This window comes from Hemiscyllium ocellatum, chromosome 12 (genome assembly GCF_020745735.1).
Source record: "Hemiscyllium ocellatum isolate sHemOce1 chromosome 12, sHemOce1.pat.X.cur, whole genome shotgun sequence".
Classification (NCBI taxonomy): Eukaryota; Metazoa; Chordata; class Chondrichthyes; order Orectolobiformes; family Hemiscylliidae; genus Hemiscyllium; species Hemiscyllium ocellatum.
The window spans coordinates 53,419,464-53,443,395 of record NC_083412.1 but is presented as its reverse complement, the minus strand read 5'-3'; the positions used below and the strand labels follow the sequence as shown (position 1 = coordinate 53,443,395).

The window sequence follows — 23,932 nt, the reverse complement described above, 5'->3', positions numbered from 1 at the left end:
GTGTGCAAGGAAAGAAAAAAAACTACATAAGAATAAAAAGGAAACATGATCTTATTGATTATTCCATTTCATTAGTCTTTATGCACAAGCATTTTGATCCATATTTTTCATGGCGCATCTCAGCATGATAAACACCGTTCAATAAAAAGGATTTTGTCACTTTACAATTTACTTTAAGTGAAAGAGTTTCCAATTTCATTATTTTAGCATTGGGTTGGAGTTTTCATTTATACTTGACCATAATGAAAGACAGCAATCAGTGCTCTATTCTTTAACATGACAACATTTGAGAAAACCTAAGCAACCAATTGACATTTTTCACAGTAGCATCAGAATTCACATGGTGGAAAACAAAGTCTAGATAGAGTACCATCATCTAAAAACATCAAGACAAAACAACTTTCCCACTTAAGACTGGAAGAACTTATCATAGGACATCTGTGTAAACAATCACGCAAAGATAAGCGCCCATTTCTTCTTCTTGGGCAGATCCTCATGCTTAAGGATGACTTTCTTCCATTCAGCTGTTCTCCAAAGGGGACTAAATATTCCACTACTACTACAGCTGGAGTTTGTTGAAGTCAGTGGGATATACACTGTTTGCACTGTATTCACTTGGCCTCCATTTGGGCCTAAATGAGATGCTCAAAACAGTTGACACTTTCATAAGTGCTGCTTCTTAGGCTAGAGGTACCCTGCCATGAGTCAGTAGGGATCTTTCAATGAGGCTTCAAACCATCCTCAAAATGATTCTGTTGCCTTCATGGTAACTAACTGCCATGCTGATGCTCAGAGCCTGCTTTGGAAGCCCTGCGTCAAACATGTGGAAAATGTGGCCCAGCCAACACAGCTAATTAAATATACTCTGTCTTGATACTGGGGATGTTGACCTGCAAAAGTATATTGATATTGGAACACCAATCCTGGTCATATTTCTGAAGTTTGACTTTCTATTTGTACTACTATCAAGTGAACATACTAAGTTAGCTGTGATATATACAACAAAGTCAGAAGTCACTAGTTTTAGTCCAACAGGTTTACTTGAAATCACAAGCTTTCAAAATGCAGCCCCCCTTCATCAGGTGAAGGTGAGAGAGAAAAACGCACAGACGCAGAAGTTACAGGCAGAGAGATCAAAAGATCATACAACTGGCGTGAGTGGAGTGTCAAACAATGACTCTCTGCAGGTGACTAAGAGTGTTTGACAGAGTATAAATGTCAACAGTTGAATAACAAGCAAAGGGATAATCTCTTGTCAGATTAAATGAGGGAGAGAGAAAATTACCAAAAATAAAAGAAATCAGGTGGTTCTAGAGAGAAACCAAATGATGTAACATCATGATAGGTATAAGAGTCGCATGCCGAGAGGGTAACCAAAGTAATAAGTAATCCAAAACTATAAAAACTAATTAAGGTAGGAGTCACATGTAGCACGACATAAACCCAATATCATGGTTGAGGCCATTTTGTGAACACATGGTTATCATTTTCTGTTCAGCGATTCTGCATTGTGGTCGATCAATGCGGTTGACTTGGCAGATGCTTACCCCAAAAGATCGGAGGCTGAATGTCCTTGACCACAAGAGTGTTCCTCAAATGGGAGGGAACACTCCTGTCTGGCGATTGTAGTGCAGTGCCCATTTATCCATCATCAAAATATTTGTGTGGTCTCACCAATATACCAACCCTCAAAGCATCCTTGCCTGCAGTAAATGCAATAGACAATACTGGCCAAGTCACAAATATCTGCTGTGCAAATGTGATGGTAGTATCCATGTCGATAAATCTGACATCTCTTGCAGAGGTGGCCATGGCAGGATTGTGTGGTGTTGTGGTCAATGCTGTCCTTTAGGCTGGGTAGCTTGCCGTAAATGGCCCACTTGAGGTTTGGCAGTTGGTTGAAGATGAGAAGTGGAGGGATAGAGACGATCTTGATCAAGGACATTCAGTTTCTGATCTTCGGATAAGCGTCCTCCATGGCACACCAAAATCACCAAAGAGAAGCTGATAGCCAAGTTCCATATTCATGAAAACAGCCTCAACTGTGTTCATGTCACGTGAAGTGTCACCCCATCACACTGCTCTGTATCTGCAAAATCTTCCTTACTGTCCTGCTTTGACACCGCCACCTTGATAAATTATGATCTCTCTACCTTAATTAATTAGTTTGTACAATTTTGGATTACTTATTACTCCGGTTAGACCCTTGGCATGCAACTCATACCTATTGTGTTATTCCAGTCATTCGGTTTGTCTCCAACACTACCCTAGTTAATTTTTTGTAATTATCTCTCTGCCTCATTTAATCGGATTACAGACCAGCCCCTCACTTGTTGACACTTCACTCAGACCGTCTGACAGTCTTGGTCACCTTCAGAGAGTTATTATTCGACATTCCACTCACACCAGTTGTATCATCTTTTGATCTCTCTACCCTTGATCTGTGTGCACTCTCCTCATTCAATTCACCTGATGAAAGAGCTATGTTCTGAAAGTTGAGATTTCAAATATACTTGTTGGATTATAAACTGGTGTCATGTGACTTGATTTTGTCCACCCCAGTTTTTCACCAGCACTTCCACATCGTAATATATAGGATTATATAGCTAATTGCACACAGAAACAGCAGGCACGCACAAAGAAACCCACACATGCAGAATGCACATTTAAATGATGGTTGGTGAGACAAATTGTTAAGTTTCCACATTGTGACGCACAAGACTGATCAAAGCAATCTTCAGAGCAACGTTAGGAAAAGTTCCAAAATGATATTGCAATCTTGCTTCAGAGCTGAGAATCCAAAGAACATAGCTGTTAGAGCAAAGATACGAAGGAACTTTGTGGAGTGAGAACTTTGAGGTTACTAGTAACCATCTTGCAATACAACAATATTTTAAATCAAAACGTTATTCATCGTGTTAATTCTCCCAGAAAGACCACTTGCACAAAATATGGCAAGTAGCTTGGAATTTCACGATTTTAAGTGGTTGAAGAATCATACGGAGACAATTAATTCAGCATAGTTTTGAACAAAGGTAAATGTTGGTATACAGATTTATTACAGCTAGAAAATTTGACTTGACCACAATAGAGATAAAAGCCAGAAACAAAGTAATTTTAACAAAAAAAAAATTTCCCAATGGAAGAGACACAAAGCAAAGCAAAGGTGATCAATTTGGTCAATCTGTTCATACTTGAGGAGCTGAGGACAAGAAATCGCCATTACACAGGCATACTGACGAGCAATTAACTTAACTACTTACTTCCCTGAAGTAAATTGGGACTAAATAAGTCCCACATCAATGTATTTGGATATCAAAATAAAATTTCATAGCCAGCTTATACTGAAAGTAAGAGACAAGGAATGTGCTCATCTTCATTGGATCCAGCATTATTTTGCCGGTTTTATCTATTTTTGTTTGATTTATTGTAAAGTTCCTGGTAAGTAGCTATAACTTCATAAATCACTGTGCAAAAGACATGCCTTTCACACTAAACTTGTAGAAAGCCTCTTTCAGTTCTACAGGTTATATGGGGCCTGCAATAAATGTACTGCTCAGCCTCCTCCACTTGATATTCATGACGATTTTATAAACTCCATGAAGTTAACAGTACAGATCATAAATCAGTGGAACTAGAATAGCATTTCAAGTGCCATTCAAAAACAGTTCAAAAAGAAAGGCAAAACTAGGTTTCATGCAACCACAGCAAAGCAATACAAGACTAACCACATGAATTACCTTTGTATGTCTTGTTTTGGTGGGGGGTCCTGACTGCCAACTGGGGTTTATTATTCCAGTGTTTTACTATTTGACTAAGTGGTAAAGAGTAGGTTAATGATGCATGAATTGCAACAACTCATGAAGGCAGCTCACCACCATGTTCCCAAACAGGGAGGGGCAATAAATCCTGGCTAACCTGCAATGCCCAGATCTCTCAAAATGAGTTTTAAAAAGTGTGGGATCAAGCAGTAGGCATGACTGAGAAATGACAGCTCCAGGACCTGGCAGTGGGAGTTGAGGGATGAAGCTTGTCTTGGAAGACTCTGGGAAAGGAAAATGCAGCCGTGTCAGCTGAGTGGATACTTCCAGGTATGAGAATATGCCCAGTGCTCCTTGCATTTGTTAGAAATGAGAATAGAGATGTGGGAAAAGAAAAAAAGTTTTCAGGAGACAATTATTTTTTGGACAAAATGAAGCTGAGATTATACTTACACTACAAAAGGATGTTATTAAACTGAAGATACAGAAAAGATTTGCAAGGATATTAATGGGAAGGGAAGGCAAGTTAAAAGGAGAGGTTGGGATTTCTTCCCCCTGGAATGTAGGGACTGAGGGGTGACCTTGAGGTTTATAAAATCATGAGGGGCAAAGATACAGGGAATAGCCAAGGACTTTTCCCCACGGTAGAGGCATTCAAAATTAGGAGGGTATAGGTTTAACTTGAGAGGGGAAAGATTTAAAAGGGACCCAAGGGGTAACTGTTTCACACAGAGGAAGGTTTGTATGTGGAATGAACTGCCAGATGAAGTGGTAGATGCAGGTAAAGTCCATAATTTAAAAGACATTTGGAAAGGTACATGAATAAGAAAGGTTTAGAGGTATATGGGCCATATATAAGGATATGAGCCAAACGAAGGGAAATGGGACCATTTGCGCTTGGGAAACCCTGTTTGGATGAGTTTGATTGGCTAGCTGGTCAAATGGTTGGATGAGTGAGAATTACTTAGGGTGAAAACAAAAGTTCAACTTCTAGATGACTATCTGCAATGAAGTGCATGCCCAGGTATAATATCAAGGTTAAGAAGAAGGGCGGTGAAAGGAAAGTCCTTTCTCCCGAAGTAAGCACAAACTTCACGGTAAGACACAGGAGCAGAAATTAGGCCATTCAGCCCAACCAGTCTGCTCTGACATTCAATCATGGCTGGTAAGCTTCTCAACCTCATTTTCCTCAATAGTCTTGACCCCCTTGACAAACAAGAATCTTAATCCAAGAATGAGTTCCATATATTCACCGCTGGCTGAAGAGGTTTCTCCACATCTGTTCTCAGAGGTCTGTGTTTTACTGGAAGGCTGTGCCCTCTGGTTTCAGTCTCTCTTACCAATGGAAAATCTTCCCAATATGTGTTCTGTCCAGGCCATTCAATATTTGATGTTTCAATTAGATTCCACACGCGCCACCCCAATCCTTCTAGTATAAACCCAGAGTCCTCAAACTTTCATGTGTTAAGTTTTTCACTTCTGGGACTATTCTCGTGAACTTCCCCTGAGCATGCTCTAGGGCCAGTATATCCTTCCTGAAATATGGGGCCCAAAACTGCACATGATACTCCAAATGTGGTCTGGCTTGAGCCTTATAAAGCCTCGGAAATACACTTTTTATGTTCAAGTCCTTACAAAATAAATGCCATCATTGCATTTGCCTTCCTAACCACTGACGCAACTTGCAAGTTTTCCTCGAGAGAATCCTGGACTAGAACTTCCAAGTCTCTGTGTACTTCAGACTTCTGAACTCTCCTATTTAGAAAGTAGTCCATGCCTCTATTCTTCCTACCAAGTGCAGGATCTCACACTTTATCATGTTTACACCCATCTGCCACTTCTTTGCCCACTCTAACCTGTCCAAATCCATCTCAGCCTTCCCTCCTCCTCAATGCTACCTGTCCCTTTATCTACCTTTGCATCATGTGCAAACTTAGCCCAGAATGCCCTCAATTCCTTCATTTAGATCAGGAATATAAAAAGTGAAAAATTGTGGTCCCAACACTGAGCCTCGCAGAACATCACTTGTCACCAACTGCCATCCTGAGAAAGACCCTTTTATCCCTATTCTCTGCTTTCTGCAGACAGCCAGACTTCTATCCATGCTAGCAGCTTGCCTCTAACACCATGGGCCCTTATCTTACTCTGCATCCTCCTGTGCACCATCTTGTCAAAGGCCTTCTTGAAGTCCAGGTAGATAACATCCATTGGCTCTCCTTGATCTAATTTGCTCATTAAAGAATTCAAGGAGATTTGTCAGGATTGACCTCCCCTTGATGAAACCATGCTGACAAGAGGAAATTCCTTTCCACATCCACCTGCAATCAGGTTATCCCTCACTCTTCCACACTTCAGTAGAAACAAGCCAATTCTTAATCCCCTTCTTTGGATCAATGGTTTGCCCACCATTGCAGCTTTATTGTTGTCAGATAGAAAGGAACAACTGTTGCAGGTGCTCCGTCAATTTTGTCATTGCCTATTCAGTCATCCCTTTAGGTGGTGTCCCCAGTTTATCATACCATCACTGGTTTCACATATTTAGATTCTGTATCCTCATCTCATAAAGTGTGACACGATCCCTGAACAAAGGGAGAGCGAACAACGACTATCATATTTTGTTGAGTTGCCCCCAAGGGGACTTGCACAGCTTGACTGCCAATAATTCCATTCTCATGACACAATATCCAGTCTAGGATGACCTCTTCTCTAGTTGCTTACTCAATGAATTGATCCAGAACAACAATTTCGTAAACATTCCAGGAGTTCCTCCACTATGGTATTGTTATTGATAGGATTTGTCCAATCTATGCTCAAATTGAAGTTCTCTAATTTCCTGTTAAATGCCTTCTCAACCTTATGACTATAGCTTGGATACAGGTATTGAGGGGACCTCTTGTAGCACAGCGCTTATCCCTACAACTGGTCCAGGAGACTTGAGTTCAAGTCCTACCTGCTCCAGAGGTATGTAATAACATTTCCCAACAGGTTGAATGGATAAATAAGCTTTTTAAAAAATTAGACAAGCTCCCACTGCCATTTTCTGCCCTTGGCATTTCTAATTGTCCAAACAGATTCCACTTGACCAAAGCTACATTCCTGCTACTGTACACAAATTGCCTTACAATGATGGTCAACAAACCATCTGCCACCTTAATAGCTTGCTACACCTGCATGACTGTTTTCAGGTGACTGTTCAACACCAATCTGCTCCCTATGTTCATTAACACATTGTAACAACATTCTATTTTTTCAACCAAAGTGGATAACCCCCCCACTTATCCATGTCGTAGTGCATCTGCCATATATTTGCTCAACTCATCTATATCATCTTGAATCCTCTCTACATGCCCGTCAACCCCCTCACGTTTCTCCTAGTTTTACATCCCTGGTCAACGAGAAAATGCAGTTCTCTCATTTTGCTTCATTACATGCCAGATTGAGAGAATGGTCAAATATCTTTATCTATCCATCTGCATCCTCCTGATGTCGTACAAACGAGACGTTAACCATCTTTGCGCAATCTGAAAATTCATCTACCATGCTTTAACACCTCTAGGCTAAGACAAGTTGAGAAAAGCTGAGTTTATGGCCCAGTCACTTACAGATCTCAACTTGTCACATCTTGCCAATCAGAAGATGGCATGTTTATGCGCACTGTTTTCTGTCAGTTAGTCAATCCTCCGTCCTTGCTAATGCATTATCTTATACGCCATAAGTTCTTTCTTTACTCAGTAACTTTGTGGGATCTTCTGCACTCCAAAAAACGTACATCTGCAGGCTCCCCTTAATCTACAACCCATGTTACTCCTTCAAAGGGCTCCCAATAAATTTATTAAGAATGACCGATTACCTCGAATTGTTCTAAGTATGCAGCTACGACTTCCTTAGTGACTGACTCTAACAGCTTCTCCAAAATAGACAGCCTGTCATTCCATGTTTTCTGCCTCAAACTATTCTTGAATGCAACAGCTGTACTTATGAAGTCCAGTCTGATAGAATCTTTCCAGAATCTTAAGTAATTTAGATTACCCTTCCCTTTTTGAAATTCACTGACTAGAAGCTTTGCTGGCTAGACTATTTGTTGCCCATTCTGAGCTGGTGCTGAGCCTGCTTTTATGAACAAACTTGGTCTGTAGATGGAAGAACATCCATAATGCTGTTAGGGATGAAAGTTCCACTATTCTGACCCAGTGACATGAAAGGAATGGTGATATATTTCCAAATTTGGATAGTGAATGGCTTAGACAAACTTGCAGGTGGTGGTGCTCAAATGTATGTTTCCCTTGTTGTTTAAGATGGTAACAGACGCCTGTTAGGAAGCTGCAGTCAAAGCAGCCTTAGTGAATTTTGAAAGTGCATTTTAAATGGCAGATGATGCTAGTATGCTACCTAGGACCCATAGGGTTAAGCTCTTCAGGAAATTGGAGAGGGTCAACTTGCAAGTGCAATTTGCTCAGTACAAGATCCCCCAGTGGCTAAAAGTTCAAAGGTCTAGCTGCCTCCTCTGACCCATCCACCCACACCAAGCAATCTTGATATATAAACAGTACTGAGGAAAGAAAAAAATTCTCGTAATGAAGATATAGCAAAATATTTATTTGGTTTCACCTTTATTATCTATTCATTTCCCCATTCTTAGTCTCCAGAAAGGCAGTACTTTACTTACACCTTTTCTTTTCAAACACCTGCACAAGATCTTGCTATCCAATATAACCTTTCTAGCCAGCTTTTGCTCATATTTCACATACAGGTACTTCCCTATAATGCTTGTCTATTAAACAAGATTTGTGGATTGCAGACTTGTTTTTGATAAAGTGAACTCCCATTCGCTGTTAAGCGATTCTCATCCTTGGAATTAGGTTTCAGTGTACAGAGGACCGCATTGGCATCACGAGATCAGTCAGCTCACGAAGAGCTCCTTGAAAGGTGTTGTGAAATGTTTGGGGAACTATCATGAAATGTCTTTACAGCCTGAGGACAAGCTGGGGTCAATCTGTTAATTTAAAAACTTAAGAGTTGAGATGGGAGTGAAAATTTACTGGTATTGATTAACAGTAAAAGGATAGCATTGAAGAGTAGACTCACGTGAATCTATTTCCGTGAATAATCACAACGGTAATCAACTGTAAAAAGTGAGTACAAGGGCTTGGACATGGTCAGTCAGCTGCTCAGAGTGGTCAGAGTGAGGAAATGCCACACATAGTGAGTGATGAAAAGAAAGGTGGGTGACAGACTTACTTTTGGTGCCTGTGTGGAGATGTCCTGAGGGAGTGAGCAGGATGTGCAAGAGATTCAGGGTTAGTCAGGGTCAGATGTTAGCAAGGATGAGAATGAGTGGGGAAGATGTTGCAAGAAATGGTGGGTACAGTCAGAGTGAGAGAGAGGTATCAACAGAAGATGGTGACACTTTCACTGGCAGAGTGCAGGTCATTGATCATGTTCCTACATTCTGTGTTCCCTCAGATGATTGAGACTGCCTGGATGGTAATCTTGATCTAGGTTTGCATGGTTCTGGTAGAATGGCACCCTCTGTTGGCCGAGGAAAAAAGGATGACCTGCCTCTGCATCATGCCATCCTCATCAGCGACATCTTCATGTCCCTGCCCACAAAGAGAGGCATCAATTATCCATTTATTGGCCACATCCAGAGTCAATGTCAAGAACCATGCAGGCAGATCAGGAATGACAGCTTGTCTGGATGCACAATATCTTTTTATAAATGGTGCTGCACCACAGATACAATCATAGAGATGTACAGCATGGAAACAAACCCTTCGGTCCAACCCATCCATGCCGACCTGATATCCCGACCCAATCTAGTCCCACCTGCCAGGAAATCCAGGAAGTGGTGAGTTGTTTTGGAAATGGCACACAGTATGATGGTTATAGAATGTGATAAAGGTACACAAAGGATCAGGTAGGTAATAAATCAGGTGGGTTTTGTAAAATAAAGTGATGGACGTCCCTAAGCATCATGATGTGAAACCCTCCGAAAAACTTGAAAAAAAAACAGACACATAGATCAAGGACTGAACCTTCGTTTCTTTCACAATCAAGGCAAGATTCATTCTGGGATCTCACTTGTGCACTGTTATCATTGGATGGGATCAAAAGACTGGCAAGAATGTCATGCAGCATGCAAGTATACATGCCAATCCAGAGTAATCAGTTGAAGATTCTGATAAATTGCACTGTACAGTACCATACAACAGGTCAGTTACAACAAGTCAAAACTTAAGACTGTGCTGTCATTTCTGTTAGACAAGCTACTACTTTTGTTTCGATTTTTATTGGTTTGCCTCCAACCCTTCCCCCCCCCCCCAATAGGCCACATTATTTCTATTGCATGATTTTCTATAACACCACTTCACAAAGGAAGACAACCACTGTGTTATAGGAGAACTACCTGTCCTGAGTCCTGAATAATCTATCATCTACCATTCTTTACCTTCTGTTCAATAACCTAAAAGTTCATTTATTTCGGTACAATATGCTTTTTCAAGTTTTATTCTTTCCCGATCTTTTGACTTATCTGCTAGTAGTGGATCTTCTCCTTGCAGCGGAATGTACTTACTGTGAGTGCCACTGTATCTCTTTTGAACTATCACTAAGCCTTGCACCACAGCTGACTTCAGGTTGTGACTTTCATGCCTTTATAAAACTCTTAGATACTCATCATCAACCAAATCTTCTCTTTCAAGTTGGATGGAAAATTCACATGAATGCAACTCTGTATGAGTGCCTTTACTCCAAAATCAATTAATGCTATCACATTACACAATACCAAGTCAAATATAATGATTTCTCTTGTTTGCGATCATGTTCATGGTGATCATGTAAGAAACACTTTCTCAATCACACCCCCTGGCTTTAATCTTCCTCCCAGGAAGAGTTTTCTTCCAGTATCTATTCTCTCCAATCGCTTCAAGATGTTATGTTTTTCATAAAGATCACCTCAAACCCACAAGTCCAATGGATATGCAATTACAAGCCTAACCAGTTCAACCATTCAGGAATAAAGAACAAAGATTTTGTTGACATCAATCTAGTCCCCTCTGTCTTTCGAATGAAAATAATCCTAATCTCGTCAGCCTCTCTTCATAGTCAACACCCTCCATACAAGGCCACATCCTGGTGAACTTCCTCTGCACCCTCTTCCACATCCTTTTGCTGGCGTGGCAACCAAAAATGCATGCAATATTCCAAATGCAGCCAAACCAAAGTATACAACTGTAACATGACTTGCCAACTCTTGTACTCAATGCTCCTGACCACTATCAATATGCGTTGCCAACTTCAAGGTACAATGGATCTGAACACCCAGATCCCTCTGTACATGAATTTTGCCCAGGGGTTTTCCATTTACCGCACAGATCACCCTTGAATTGCATCTTCCAAAATGCATCACCTCGCATTTGTCCGGATTGAACTCCATCCGCCCAACTTTCCAATCTATCTACATTCTGTTGCATTCTCCAACAGTCCCCTTCACTATCTGTTACTCTACCAATCGTAGTCATCTGCAAACTTGCGAATCGGACCACCTATATCTTCCTCCACATCATTTATGTAGATCACAAACAACAGTGGTCCCAGCATGGATCCCTGTGGAACACCATGGGTCACAGTTCTCCATTTTAACGAAACTCTCTTCCACTACTACTGTCTCTTGGTGCCCAGCCAGTTTTCCATCCATCTAGCTAGTACACCCTGGATTCAGTGCGACTTCACTTTCTCCATCAGCCTAATCTGTGCTGTCAAATGCCTCACTGAAGTCCATGTATGTGACATCTACAGCCCTTCTCTCAATGAACTTGGTCAACTTCTTCAAAGAGTTCTATTAAGTTGGTCAGACATGACCTTTCCTGCACAAAACCATGTTGCCTATCACTAATGGCCCAATTTTCTTCCAAATGTAAATAGATCCTATCGCTCAGTATCTTTTCCAGCAACTTCTCTACCACTAACATCACGCTCATTAGTCTATAATTACCTAGATTATCCTTGTTAAGGTATGGGATACTGTACCTTTTAGAGTTAAAAGCTAGCAGAACTACCTGATACAGCATTAAATGTTCTGAATAAGGTAACAAAATACCATTTGGTTGAACAGTTAGATCAGCTGGGTTGCCTGGAGATGACAAAACAAATTTAAACGTGGCCAGTTTAAATTATGCCCCAAATACCAACCTCCAATCAAGTCTGAATTTAGTATATTGACAATATTAAAAATCAAATGAAACAATCCAAAGCTTTGGGGTATAAGACTGGGAAAAATTGAACAGATGGAAGAGAACTGCCAACCCGCAAGTACAGATTGCCCAAAACACAGCTCTCTTAAAGGTACCTTATCTATCAATGGACCTGTGAAACAGAAATCCCTTAGAAGAAAATTTATGGAGGAAAATACAAAAAGATTCACCAGCTGCCTGGACTAGTATTATTGAAGGGAAAGTAAGAAGATAACTTAGAGGAAGGAGTTGTAAATAGTTAATTATTCTCTGTTATACTTTAAAAAATAAAGTTGTCAATTTTTACTTTAAATACTATTTGGCCTCTCGAATTTTCACAGATTACTGCATGGAATAAATCTTTTCTGTGTTGTTGGTTGAAATTAAGCAGGAGGCTTACCCATGTCAAAACATCCTTGCTACCCTTCTTAAACAAGGGGACAGTATTAGCAATTCTCCAGTCCTCCAGGACCTCACCTGTGTTCAAGGATGCTGCAAAGACATCTGTTAAGGCCCCAACTATTTCCTCTCTTGCTTCCCTCAGTAACCTGCCATAGATCCCAACCGGACCTGGTGACTTCTCCACCTTAATGCCTTTTACAATACCCAACACTTCCTCCCTCCTTCTGCCAACCTGACCTAGAGTAATCAAACATCCGTCCCTAACCTCAACATCTGTCATGTCCCTCTCCTCAGTGAATACCGACGCAAAGAATCTCACCTACTCTGACTCCACACATAAACTTTCCTTTTTTGTCCTTGAATGGGCCAACTCTTTCTCTCATTACCCTCTTGCTCCTTATGAATAAAAGGTATTGGGATTTCCTTAACCCTGTTTGCTAAAGATATTTATGATTGTTTTTAGTCCTTAGTGGCTCATTTCAGATTGGTCCTACTTTTCCAATATTCTTCCAAAGCTTTGTCTGTTTTCAGTTGCCTCGACCTCATGTATGCTTCCTTTTTCCCTCTGAGCTAGTCTCATAATTTCACCTGTCATCCACAGTTCCCTAAACTTGCCATTTCTATCCCTCATTTTCACAGGGACATGTCTGCCTGCATTCTAATCAACCTCTCTTTAAAAGTCTCCCATATATCAAATGTGGATTTACCTTCGAACAGCTGCTCCCAAACATTCCCCAGCTCCTGCTGAATTTTGCTATCGTTGGCTTTCCCCAATTTAGCACTCTTCCTTGAGGACCACAACTGTCTTCACCCATGAGTATTCTAAATCTTATGAAATTGTGACCACTATTCCCAAAGTAACCCCCTACAGAAACTTAAACCACCTCGCTGGGCTCATTCCCCAACACCAGGTCCGGTATTGCCACCTCCAGAGTTGGACTATTTACATCTTGCTTTATAAAACCCTCCTGGATGCTCCTTGCAAATTCTGCTCCACTGAGTAAATCCCAGTCAATGTTGGGAAAATTAAAATATCCTATCACCACCACCCTGTTGCTCCTATCTTTCCATAATATGTTTACACATTTGCACCTCTATCACATGCTCATGGTTGGGAGGCCTGCAGTGCAGCCCCAACATTGAGCACTTCCCATATTGCCTCAATACAAGTCCTCAATAGTGCCCTCCTTCAGCACATCTGTGATATCCTCTCTGACCAGTAAAGCAACTTCTCCACTCCCTTTACCTCCCTCGATTCTGCCTGAAACATCTATATCCTGGGATATTTAGTTGCCAATCCTGCCCTTCCCGCAACCAAGTCTCAGTAATAGTAATAACATCAAACTCCCAGGTACTAATTCCAAGCCCTAAATTCATCTGCCATATCTATTACATTTCTCGCATTAAGAGAAATGCAGCTCAGACCACCTGTCCCTTTGCATTTATCATCTGCTCCTTGCCTATCCTTTCCCCTAAGTCATGCTGACTTCACTATCTTCGTTCCTTACAGGCTTTAGGTTACTATCTCGTTTCTGTTCAGTAACTTCCTCATTTGGTTTCCAAAGCTTAGTCTGTTTTCAGTTGCCTAGACCTCATGTATGCTTCCTTTTTCCTCTGAGCTAGTCTCATAATTTGACCTGTCATCCACAGTTCTTGGCTAAAAGTTATTCAGAAATAGTAGTGGTGGAAAGTAAGAAGGAACCATGGCAGTACTGATCTTCAGAATGAACCACGGACATAAAATGTCTCCCGCAGAACTGGTTCCAATGTCCCAAAAATCTGAAACCCTCCCTCCTGCACCATTTCTCAAGCCACGCATTCATCTTGCTTATTCTTCCATTTCTACTTTGACTAGCATGTAGCACTGCTAGCAATCCTAAGATTGCTACCTGAGGTCCTACTTTTTAAACCTGGCTCCGAACTCCCAAAATTCGGCTTGTAGGACCTCATCCCAATTTTTACCTATATGCACCTACTGGCTGTTCATCCCTCCCCTTCAGAATGTTCTGCAGCTAATCTGAGACATCCATTCGGGAATCTGGTTTTCAACCACAGAACCGCCTACATACTCCCCTTAGAATTGAATCCCCCATGACTATAGCCCCTCCACTCTTTTTCCCACCATTCTGTACAGCAGAGCCAGCCACAGTGCCATGAACCTGGCTATTGCTGCCTTCTCCTGGTGACCTATCTCCCCCAACAGTATCCAAAACGGTATATCTGTATTGGAGGGAGATGACTGCAAGTGGCACCTACACTGCCTTCCTGCTCCTTCTCTGCCTTCTGGTCACCCCTCCCTTTCTCCCTCAGCAGTGTGACCAATTTGCTAAAAGTGCTATCCACAACCACCTCAGCATCGCAGATGCAGCTCCAGAGCCATCATACAGTCAAACAAGAGCTGCAGCTGGACACAGTTCCTGCACATGAAGGAGACAGGGTCATCAGTCGTGTGACTGAGCTCCCACATTAAGCAAGAGGAGCCTAATATGGGTCAGAGATCTTCTGCCATTTTACTATTAAGCTTAACTTAGTCCAACTGTAATATCAAATAATAGATAAATGAAAGGAAAAAAAAGGAGTTAAGCCTTTCATCCCAGAAATAGACGTGAACCTTCTCATATGCTTTTTAATTATCAAAGACCAAAACTGCACCCATATTCTAGATTGATCTCACCAAAGTCCTCAACAACTCTAGTAAAACTGTCGTATAATATTCCATTCTCCTTGCAATAAATGGCAACATTCCATTTGAACTTCAAATTGCTTCTTGTGCCTGCATAGCAATTCTGAACTTCATGGGCCAGGACACCCTGATTCCTCTGTACCATTGTGATAAGCAGACTTTCTTGACTACCAAAGGGATCAAAGGTTATGGGAGAAGGGCAGGAGAATGGAGTTGAGAAACATATCAACTATGATCAAATAGCATAAGAGACTTGATTAGCCAAATTACCTAATTCTGTCCCAATACCTTACGGTCTTCATTCATAGTGTAATGCCTTTATATTCTTCCTGATAGTGTGAACTAACTCACATTTACCCATGTGACATTCCATCTGCTAAATGTTTGGTCACTCAATCTGTATTTCTCTGTACACACTACACTCTTGACACCTTACTTTCCCATTCTTCTTGGCCTCACTGGTAAATTTAAGTACCATACATTTGATGCCTTCATTTAAATTGCTGATATAATCAGTTTTAGTTCACTTATTCTGAAAAATAAAGGTTGAATGATGTCCTGCATTGGATTAATATAATTAGTAATAAAAATAAACAGACATACAATGTAAAGGACAGCTAATTAAAATCACAGGTTACTGTCCAACAGAACACTATAGGTTGACATACAATACAGCAGACCTGCACATGCAGAGTCCTCCTTGCAAACATGTAACAACATTTTACCAGGGTTTTTTTCCAGACATTTTTATGGATCTTTTTCGAACCTACATTTTAGCTCCAGAAAACATGAATAAGTATCCTCTACAATCTCAGTGAGGAAGCATCTTCTAAATTCCAACCATTATGTCAAGGTTCTTTTAATTAATTTAGGAGTTTAAGGTGGAGACATCTCATTATCACCTCTTCAGCTGTTAGAAAAGGTTTCTATTTATTCCGACTAAACCTCTTTTTCATTTTATACATCTCCATCAAATCCCCTCATCTAAGGAGAACTTCAACTTCTCTGCAGTCCTGTTCCAGTCCAGTTACATCACTGGCAAAGTGAACAATTGCCCAGGGATGTCTTGTCCACAAAATGCACAAATCAAATCTTAACGGCTTGGTGGCTCAGTGGTTAGCACTACAATATCACAGCACCAGGGTCCAGGTTTGATTGCAACCTCGGGCAACCATCTGTGTGGAGTTTGCACATTCTTCCTGCGTCTGCATGGGTTTCCTCAATCCAAAGATATGTAGGTCAGGTGGATTAGCCATGCTAAATTGCCCATAGTGTCAGACGCTTTAGTCAGAGGGGAATGGGCCTGGATGGGTTACTCTTCGGAGGGTCGGTGACTGGTTGGGCCAAATGGCCAGCTTCCACACTGTAGGGAACCCAATCTAATTGCTGACTCATCAGTCTGTTCTCAATCTTCACTTTAAAAATCTGTCAGTCTGTTTACTCAGTTGAGTATCCATCATGACCACTGGACTGCAGATTTCATTAAGCCTTTGTCCAAGCATGGAAGTAGACTGAATCCCAGAAATGGAATGAGTGTAACTGGCCCTGCTATCAAGGCAGTATTGTCCAAACTTGGCACTGGGAAACCCTAGCAAAACCGAAGTCAACACAATCCAGGGGCAAGCAACTCTCCATTGATTGGAGTTATATTAAATGTAAAAGGAAGATTTCTGTTGTTCTTCAATGGAGCTGCATTAGATACTGTGTCTACAACAGGTCAGGTGAGGAGTTCTGGGGTGGGTGCCTGGTCTGATTCCCTAATGACTCTACACCTTTCAGAAGGCATGTCCAGTATACATTGAAAACTCTACTTTCCTGGATGAGTGTTGTGCCCTTATTCAAGAAGGGCCTCAAAGAAAATGTTGGGAATTACAGACCAGTAATCCTAACATTTATGGTAGGTAAATTACTTGAAAAAAACTGAGGGATAAGATACATGCATTTGGAAAGACAGGGCTTGATTAGGAGTAAACAGCATGGCTTTGTGTATGGCAGTGAAGTGCCTTAGGGATCCGTGCTGGGCCCATTGCTGTTTGTTATCTATATCAATGCTTTGGATGAGAACGTGCAAAGCATGATGAGTAAATTTGCAGATGACACTAAAGTAGGTGGCATCAGGGACAGAAAGGAAAACTTTCAGACCTTGATCAGCTGCGGAAGTGGGTTGAGAAGTGGTAAATGGAGTTTAAGATAGCTAAGTGTGAGGTCTTACATTTTGCAAAGTCAAATCTAGGAGTGCAGTGGAACTGAGGTTCCTTGGATTTCAATTGCCTGTTCTCTGAAAATGGAGTCAGAAGTAGACAGGGCAGTGAAGGCAGCTTTTGGCACACTGGTGGCCTTCATCAGTCAGGGCACTGAATACAGAAGTTGGGAAGTTACACTGCAGTTGTACAGAACTTAGTGAGGCTGCACTTGGAGTACTGTGATCAGTTTTGGTCACATTGTTACATGAAAAAGAGTGCAGAAGAAATTTACAAGGATGTTGCCCGGACTCAATGGTCCGAGTTATAGGGAGAGTTTGGATAAGCTAGGATGTTTCTCTTCAGAGGATAGGAGGCTGAGGAGGGAATCTAACAAAAGTGTAGAAGATCAAAAGAGACATGGATAGGGTGAATGCACTCAGTCTCCTTCTTTCCACCCCCCCCAACCCCCAATTCCAGTCTGCCTCTATTCCTGAAAGGCTTTTGCCCGAAATGTCGATTTTCTTGCTCCTCGGATGTTGCCTAAACTGCTGTGCTTTTCCAGCACCACTCTAATCTAGAATCGGTTTCCAGCATCTGCAGCCCTGGTTTTTACCTAGCTGACTCTGACTTCCAGTCTATCCCATTCACCAACCCATCCTCTCACCAATTCTTTGCACTTCCTACTTTGCGCTCCTGAAGCTGCACTCTTCTTTAAGATCCAGTTCCAAAATCAGAACTTTAGGCTTGTGGATGTTAAGATGTCAAAGTGGATCTCAAATGTTTTAAAAACACGACTGCATGTTGACTCCCATAGCAAAACCCTCGCTCCCTCTGGAGATTAGTAGCAAGACACAGTAGGGGAGGAGGGGGTTTAAGAGTTTTGCTAGGAGGAAGGATCATCGAGTGTGTTAAGAAGCACTGGAAGCTGCAAATCACAAGACTAGTTAGCAAAATTGGTAGGCGAGGGAATGAGGGGTCTCAAGTTGAAAGGTCAGCAGCAAGCATGGGTTAGGCAATTAGATAGGCCTACAAGTTGGAGGGTATACAGCAAGACTGTGGGTTAGGTGAGATATTAAAGGGGTTAATTTGCTCTGCTGGCATGAAAGAACTTGGATATCCCGAGGTAGGGTGGTTATGTTTCTGTCTTGCAGGTGGTATGATTAGATTAGATTAGATTACTTACAGTGTGGAAACAGGCCCTTCGGCCCAACAAGCCCACCCCTTTATCTAACACTATGGGCAATTTAGCATGGACAATTCACCCACACATCTTTGGACTGTGGGAGGAAACCACGCAGACACGGGGAGAACATGCAAACTCCGCAGTCAGTCGCCTGAGGCGGGAATCGAACCCGGGTCTCTGGCCCTGTGAGGCAGCAGTGCTAACCACTGTGCCACCGTGCCATCCATAAAATGGTATGTAAAATTTACATAGCCATCTCCTGCTATACAGAATCAATAAGAACACTGCAGTTAGGAATCTAACTACACCTTGCAATTAAAACTATTTCCACCAGATATTGCCATTAAATTATGTTCTAAATCACACTGTAGTGATTTGATTATTTCCAGAAACATTGTGCCTTGAGTGGCATGTCACTCCAGGGGAGTGGCTGGGGGTTGTCCTTTGGGCAATACTGATGATGCGAAATTCTGTGTTCCCTTGTTCAGGGAGATCGCTTGACAAGCTTCACAACCATTGCGAAGAATGCTAAGTGATCCTCCAAAGCTTGTACTTGCTTAATAAACTTTGGCTGTTCACAGAAGTTAGCGTAATGCATTTACATCAAGTGTGTAACAATCTCAAGAAAAAGAACCTAACATAGGTAGCAGAACATGTGGTGAGTCGCAACTACTGTACTCTACCATGGGTGGCACAGTGGCTAGCACTGCTGCCTCACAGCACCAGGGACCCAGGTTTGACCTTTGTGGTGGGGATGGTCTTCAGAGGGTCAGTGTGAACCCCATAGACTGCTACCATACTATGGGTTCCTTGAATACCTACAGTTCTGAGGAAGGGTCACTGGACCCAAAATGTTAGCTCTGATAACAGTAGCACAGATACTGCCACACATTCTGAGCTCTCTCAGTAGAGTGTGTTTTGGTTTTTATTTACTTACTGTAACATTGTTAATTTATTGAAAATTCTAATTACCAAAATAGCATTCAGCTAAGTATCTCAATTTCAAGTTTGAATGCTTTAATAATGCCTGTTCACTAATGCAGGTTCTACATTCCACAGGTTTTACACTGAATCACATTACTGTTAAACCACAGTCAGTTCACTTTAAGTTGCACTTTTTAGAAGGAGAACTCAACTTTAAGGATGTGTCTAAGCTGGGTGCACTTAATAAATCAACTTATATATTTTGTAACTAACAAAAATGTTAAAATAAGGCCAGGTAGCTTGCGCTTGCAGTACTTACCTCAAATTCAGTTTGAATTCACAACTTCATTTACCAAATGGAACATGTAAACAAAAATATTCATCTCAGGCTATCAACTCAAAATTGAGTAAACATGCTTCTATCCATTAAATTATCTGCATTGTTTTAAAAACAGTCATTCGTGAGATGTGGGCATTGTCAGCATTTGCTTGGGAAGGTGTCAGTGGACTGCCATGAGGTGTCAGTACATCCACAGTGCTGTTAGGAAGTGAGTTCTAGATTTCTGACCCAGCAACAGTAGGTATGATATTCCAGGCCATGGTGGTGTGTGGTTTAGATGATTAAGTTATAGATTGTGCTCCAATGAACCTGCTACCTTTGTCCTTCCAGGTATTAAACGTCACACATTTATAAGGTACCTTCATAAGAGTATGGATGGGTTGTTGCAGTGCCTGTTGGACATGCTAAGTTCTGTTGCTAGTGTCTATTACTGGCAAAACAAGCTAGTTAACAGAAATTTCCAGGTATTTTCTAATCAAGTTGCTCATTAGACATCTCTGGAAATGTGTGGGGCTTAGAAGCAGGGACACTAACATGTTTTTTATAAGATACAGCGCAGTACAGGCCCTTCGGCCCTCGATGTTGCGCCGACCGAATCCTACCTAACCTACACTAGCCCAATAACTTCCAAATGCCTATCCAATGCCCGCTTAAATGACCATAAAGGAGGAGAGTTCACCACTGCTACTGGCAGGGCATTCCATGAACTCACAACCCGCTGTGTAAAGAATCTACCCCTAACATCTGTCCTATACCTACCACCCCTTAATTTAAAGCTGTGTCCCCTAGTAACACCTGACTCCATTAGCGGTAAAAGGTTCTCAGTGTCGACCCTATCTAAACCCCTAATCATCTTATACACCTCTATCAAATCTCCCCTAAACCTTCTCTACTCCAATGAGAACAGCCCCAAGTGCCTCAGCCTTTCCTCATAAGATGTTCCTACCATTCCAGGCAACATCCTGGTAAACCTCCTCTGCACTCGTTCCAATGCCTCCACATCCTTCCTATAGTATGGCGACCAAAACTGCACACAATACTCCAGATGAGGCCGCACCAGAGTCTTATACAGTTGCAACATGACCTCAGGACTCCGGAACTCAATTCCTCTACCAATAAAGCCCAGTACACCATATGCCTTCCTCACAGCACTATTTACCTGGGTGGCAACTTTCAGAGATCTGTGTACATGGACACCAAGATCCGTCTGCTCATCCACACTACCAAGTAGCCTACCATTAGCCCAGTAATCCATCTTCTTGTTACTCCTACCAAAGTGAATGACTTCACACTTAGCTACATTGAATTCCATTTGCCACATTTCTGCCCAGCTCTGCAACTTATCTATATCCCGCTGTAACCTACCACTTCCTTCCTCACTATCCACAACTCCACCGACTTTTGTGTCATCCGCAAACTTGCTTACCCAGCTTTCAAGCCCTTCCTCTAGATCATTTATAAAGATAACAAAAAGCAATGGTCCCAAAACAGATCCTTGTGGTACACCGCTAGTAACTGCACTCCAAGATGAACATAGTCCATCAACTACTATCCTCTGTCTCCTTCCAGCCAGCCAATTCCTAATCCAAACCTCTAATGTATCCTCAATGCCATACCTCCGTAGATTTAGCATTAGCCTACCATGGGGAACCTTATCGAACGCCTTACTAAAATCCATATACACCGCATCTACTGCTTTACCCTCATCCACTTCCTTAGTCACCTTCTCAAAGAACTCAATAAGGTTTGTGAGGCACGACCTGCCCTTCACAAAAACCATGCTGGCTATCCTTGATCACGTTATTCCTATCCAGATGTTCATAAATCTTATCCCTTACCATTCTCTCTAAGACTTTGCCCACCACTGAAGTCAGACTCACTGGCCTATAGTTACTAGGGCTATCCCTACTCCCTTTCTTGAACAAGGGGACCACATTCGCTATCCTCCAGTCCTCTGGTACTATTCCCGTTGACAATGACGACATAAAAATCCAGGCCAATGGCTCTGCTATCTCCTCCCTAGCTTCCCATAGGATCCTAGGGTAAATGCCATCAGGCCCAGGAGACTTCTCTATTTTCATCCTCTCCAATATTCCCAGAACCTCTTCCCTGCATATTTCCAGGCCATCCATTCGAATCATTTGTGACTCCATATTCACATCAGCAACAGTGTCCTGTTCCTGAGTGAATACTGATGAAAAGTATTGATTTAATGTCTCTCCAATCTCCTCCGCCTCCACACACAACTTCCCACTACTATCCTTGACTGGACCGATACCTACCCTAGTCATCCTTTTATTCCTGACATACCTATAGAAAGCCTTTGGGTTTTCCCTAATCCTACCAGCTAAAGACTTTTCATGTCCCCTTCTCGCTTCTCTTAGCTCTCTCTTTAGATCCTTCCTGGCTACCTTATAACTCTCTATCGCCCCAACTGAACCTTCACGCCTCATCTTTACATATGCCGCCTTCTTCCCTTTCACAAGGGATCCCAATTCCTTACTAAACCACGGCTGCCTCACAAGGCCCTTTACACCATGCCTGACTGGTACATACTTATCGAGGACACGTAGTAGCTGCTCCTTGAACAATCCCCACATCTCATTAGTGTTCTTCTCTTGAAGCCTGTTTTTCCAATCCACACATCCTAAGTCATGCCTCACTGCATCATAATTTCCCTGTCCCCAGCTATAACTCTTGCCCTGCGGCGCACACTTATCCCTCTCCATCACTATAGTAAAAGTCACCGAGTTGTGGTCACTGTCCCCGAAGTGCTCACCTACCTCCAAGTCTAACACCTGGCCTGGTTCGTTACCTAGAACCAAATCCAGTATAGCCTCACCTCTTGTTGGCCTGTCTACATATTGTGTCAGGAAACCCTCCTGCACACATTGGACAAACACCGACCCATCTAATGAACTCGAGCTATAGCTCTCCCAGTCAATATCTGGGAAGTTAAAGTCCCCCATAACAACCACCCTGCTACCTTCACTCTTTTCCTGAATCATCCTCGCAATATTATCCTCTACTTCTCTAGGACTATTAGGAGGCCTGTAGAAAACACCTAACAGGGTGACCTCACCTTTCCTATTTCTAACCTGAGCCCAAACTACCTCAGATGGCAAGTCCTCTTCCATCGTCCATTCCACTGCTGTAATACTATCTTTGACAAGTAATGCCACACCTCCCCCTTTTTTACCCCCATGTCTGATCCTACTAAAACATTTAAACCCTGGAACCTGCAACAGCCATTCTTGTCCCTGTTCTACCCACGTCTCTGTAATGGCCACAACATCGAAGTCCCAGGTACCGACCCACGCTGCAAGTTCACCTACCTTATTTCTTATACTTCTGGCATTGAAGTATACACACTTCAATCCACCCTTCTGTTTACAGGCACCCTCCTTCGAGATTGCTGCATTATTCATAACCTCCCTACACTCAAGGTCCTGCACCCTAAAGCTACAGTCCAGGTTCCCATGCCCCGGCGGAGTTAGTTTAAACCCTCCCAAAGAGCACTAGCAAACCTCCCAAGGATACTGGTGCCTCAGGTTCAGGCGTAGACCATCCTTTTTATAGAGGTCCCACCTTCCCCAGAAAGAACCCCAGTTGTCCAGAAACCGGAATCCCTCCCTCCTGCACCATCCCTGTAGCCACGCATTTAACTGCTCTCTCTCCCTATTCCTCGACTCTCTATCACGTGGCACGGGTAACAAACCAGAGACTACAACTCTGTTTGTTCTAACTCTGAGCTTCCAACCGAGCTCCCTGAAAGCCTGTCTGACATCCTCACCCCTCTTCCTACCTATATCGTTGGTGCCAACGTGGACCACGATCTGGGGCTGCTCCCCCTCCCCCTTAAGGACCCGGAAAACACGATCAGCGACATCACGTACCCTTGTACCTGGGAGGCAACATACCAAACGTGAGTCACTGTTGCCCCCCCACAAAACCGTCTGTCTGTACCCCTCACTATCGAGTCCCCAAGAACTATCGCTCTTGTACCACAAGGATCCAGAAGATAACTTTCCATTTTTTGTCATTGTCATTGCCACCTGCTATTTCATAAAACAAAGCACTAAAATTGGAAACGCACAATGTTCAATTATCCCTTTTAGTCAATGTCAGCAAAATTTTCCTTTAAAGCATAAAGAATGGGACCAGCAAATAAAGTGAATTTCTCACTTATTTGCTCATTGAACCAGATGATCCCCTATCTCAAAGA

At 42.2% G+C, this 23,932-nt stretch overlaps 1 protein-coding gene across 2 annotated transcripts in view; it reads right to left on the bottom strand.

The window, feature by feature from the left end:
- Positions 1-23,932, bottom strand: part of usp9 (ubiquitin specific peptidase 9) — a 275,529-nt gene that overhangs the window by 126,892 nt on the left and 124,705 nt on the right. The window lies entirely within an intron of this gene.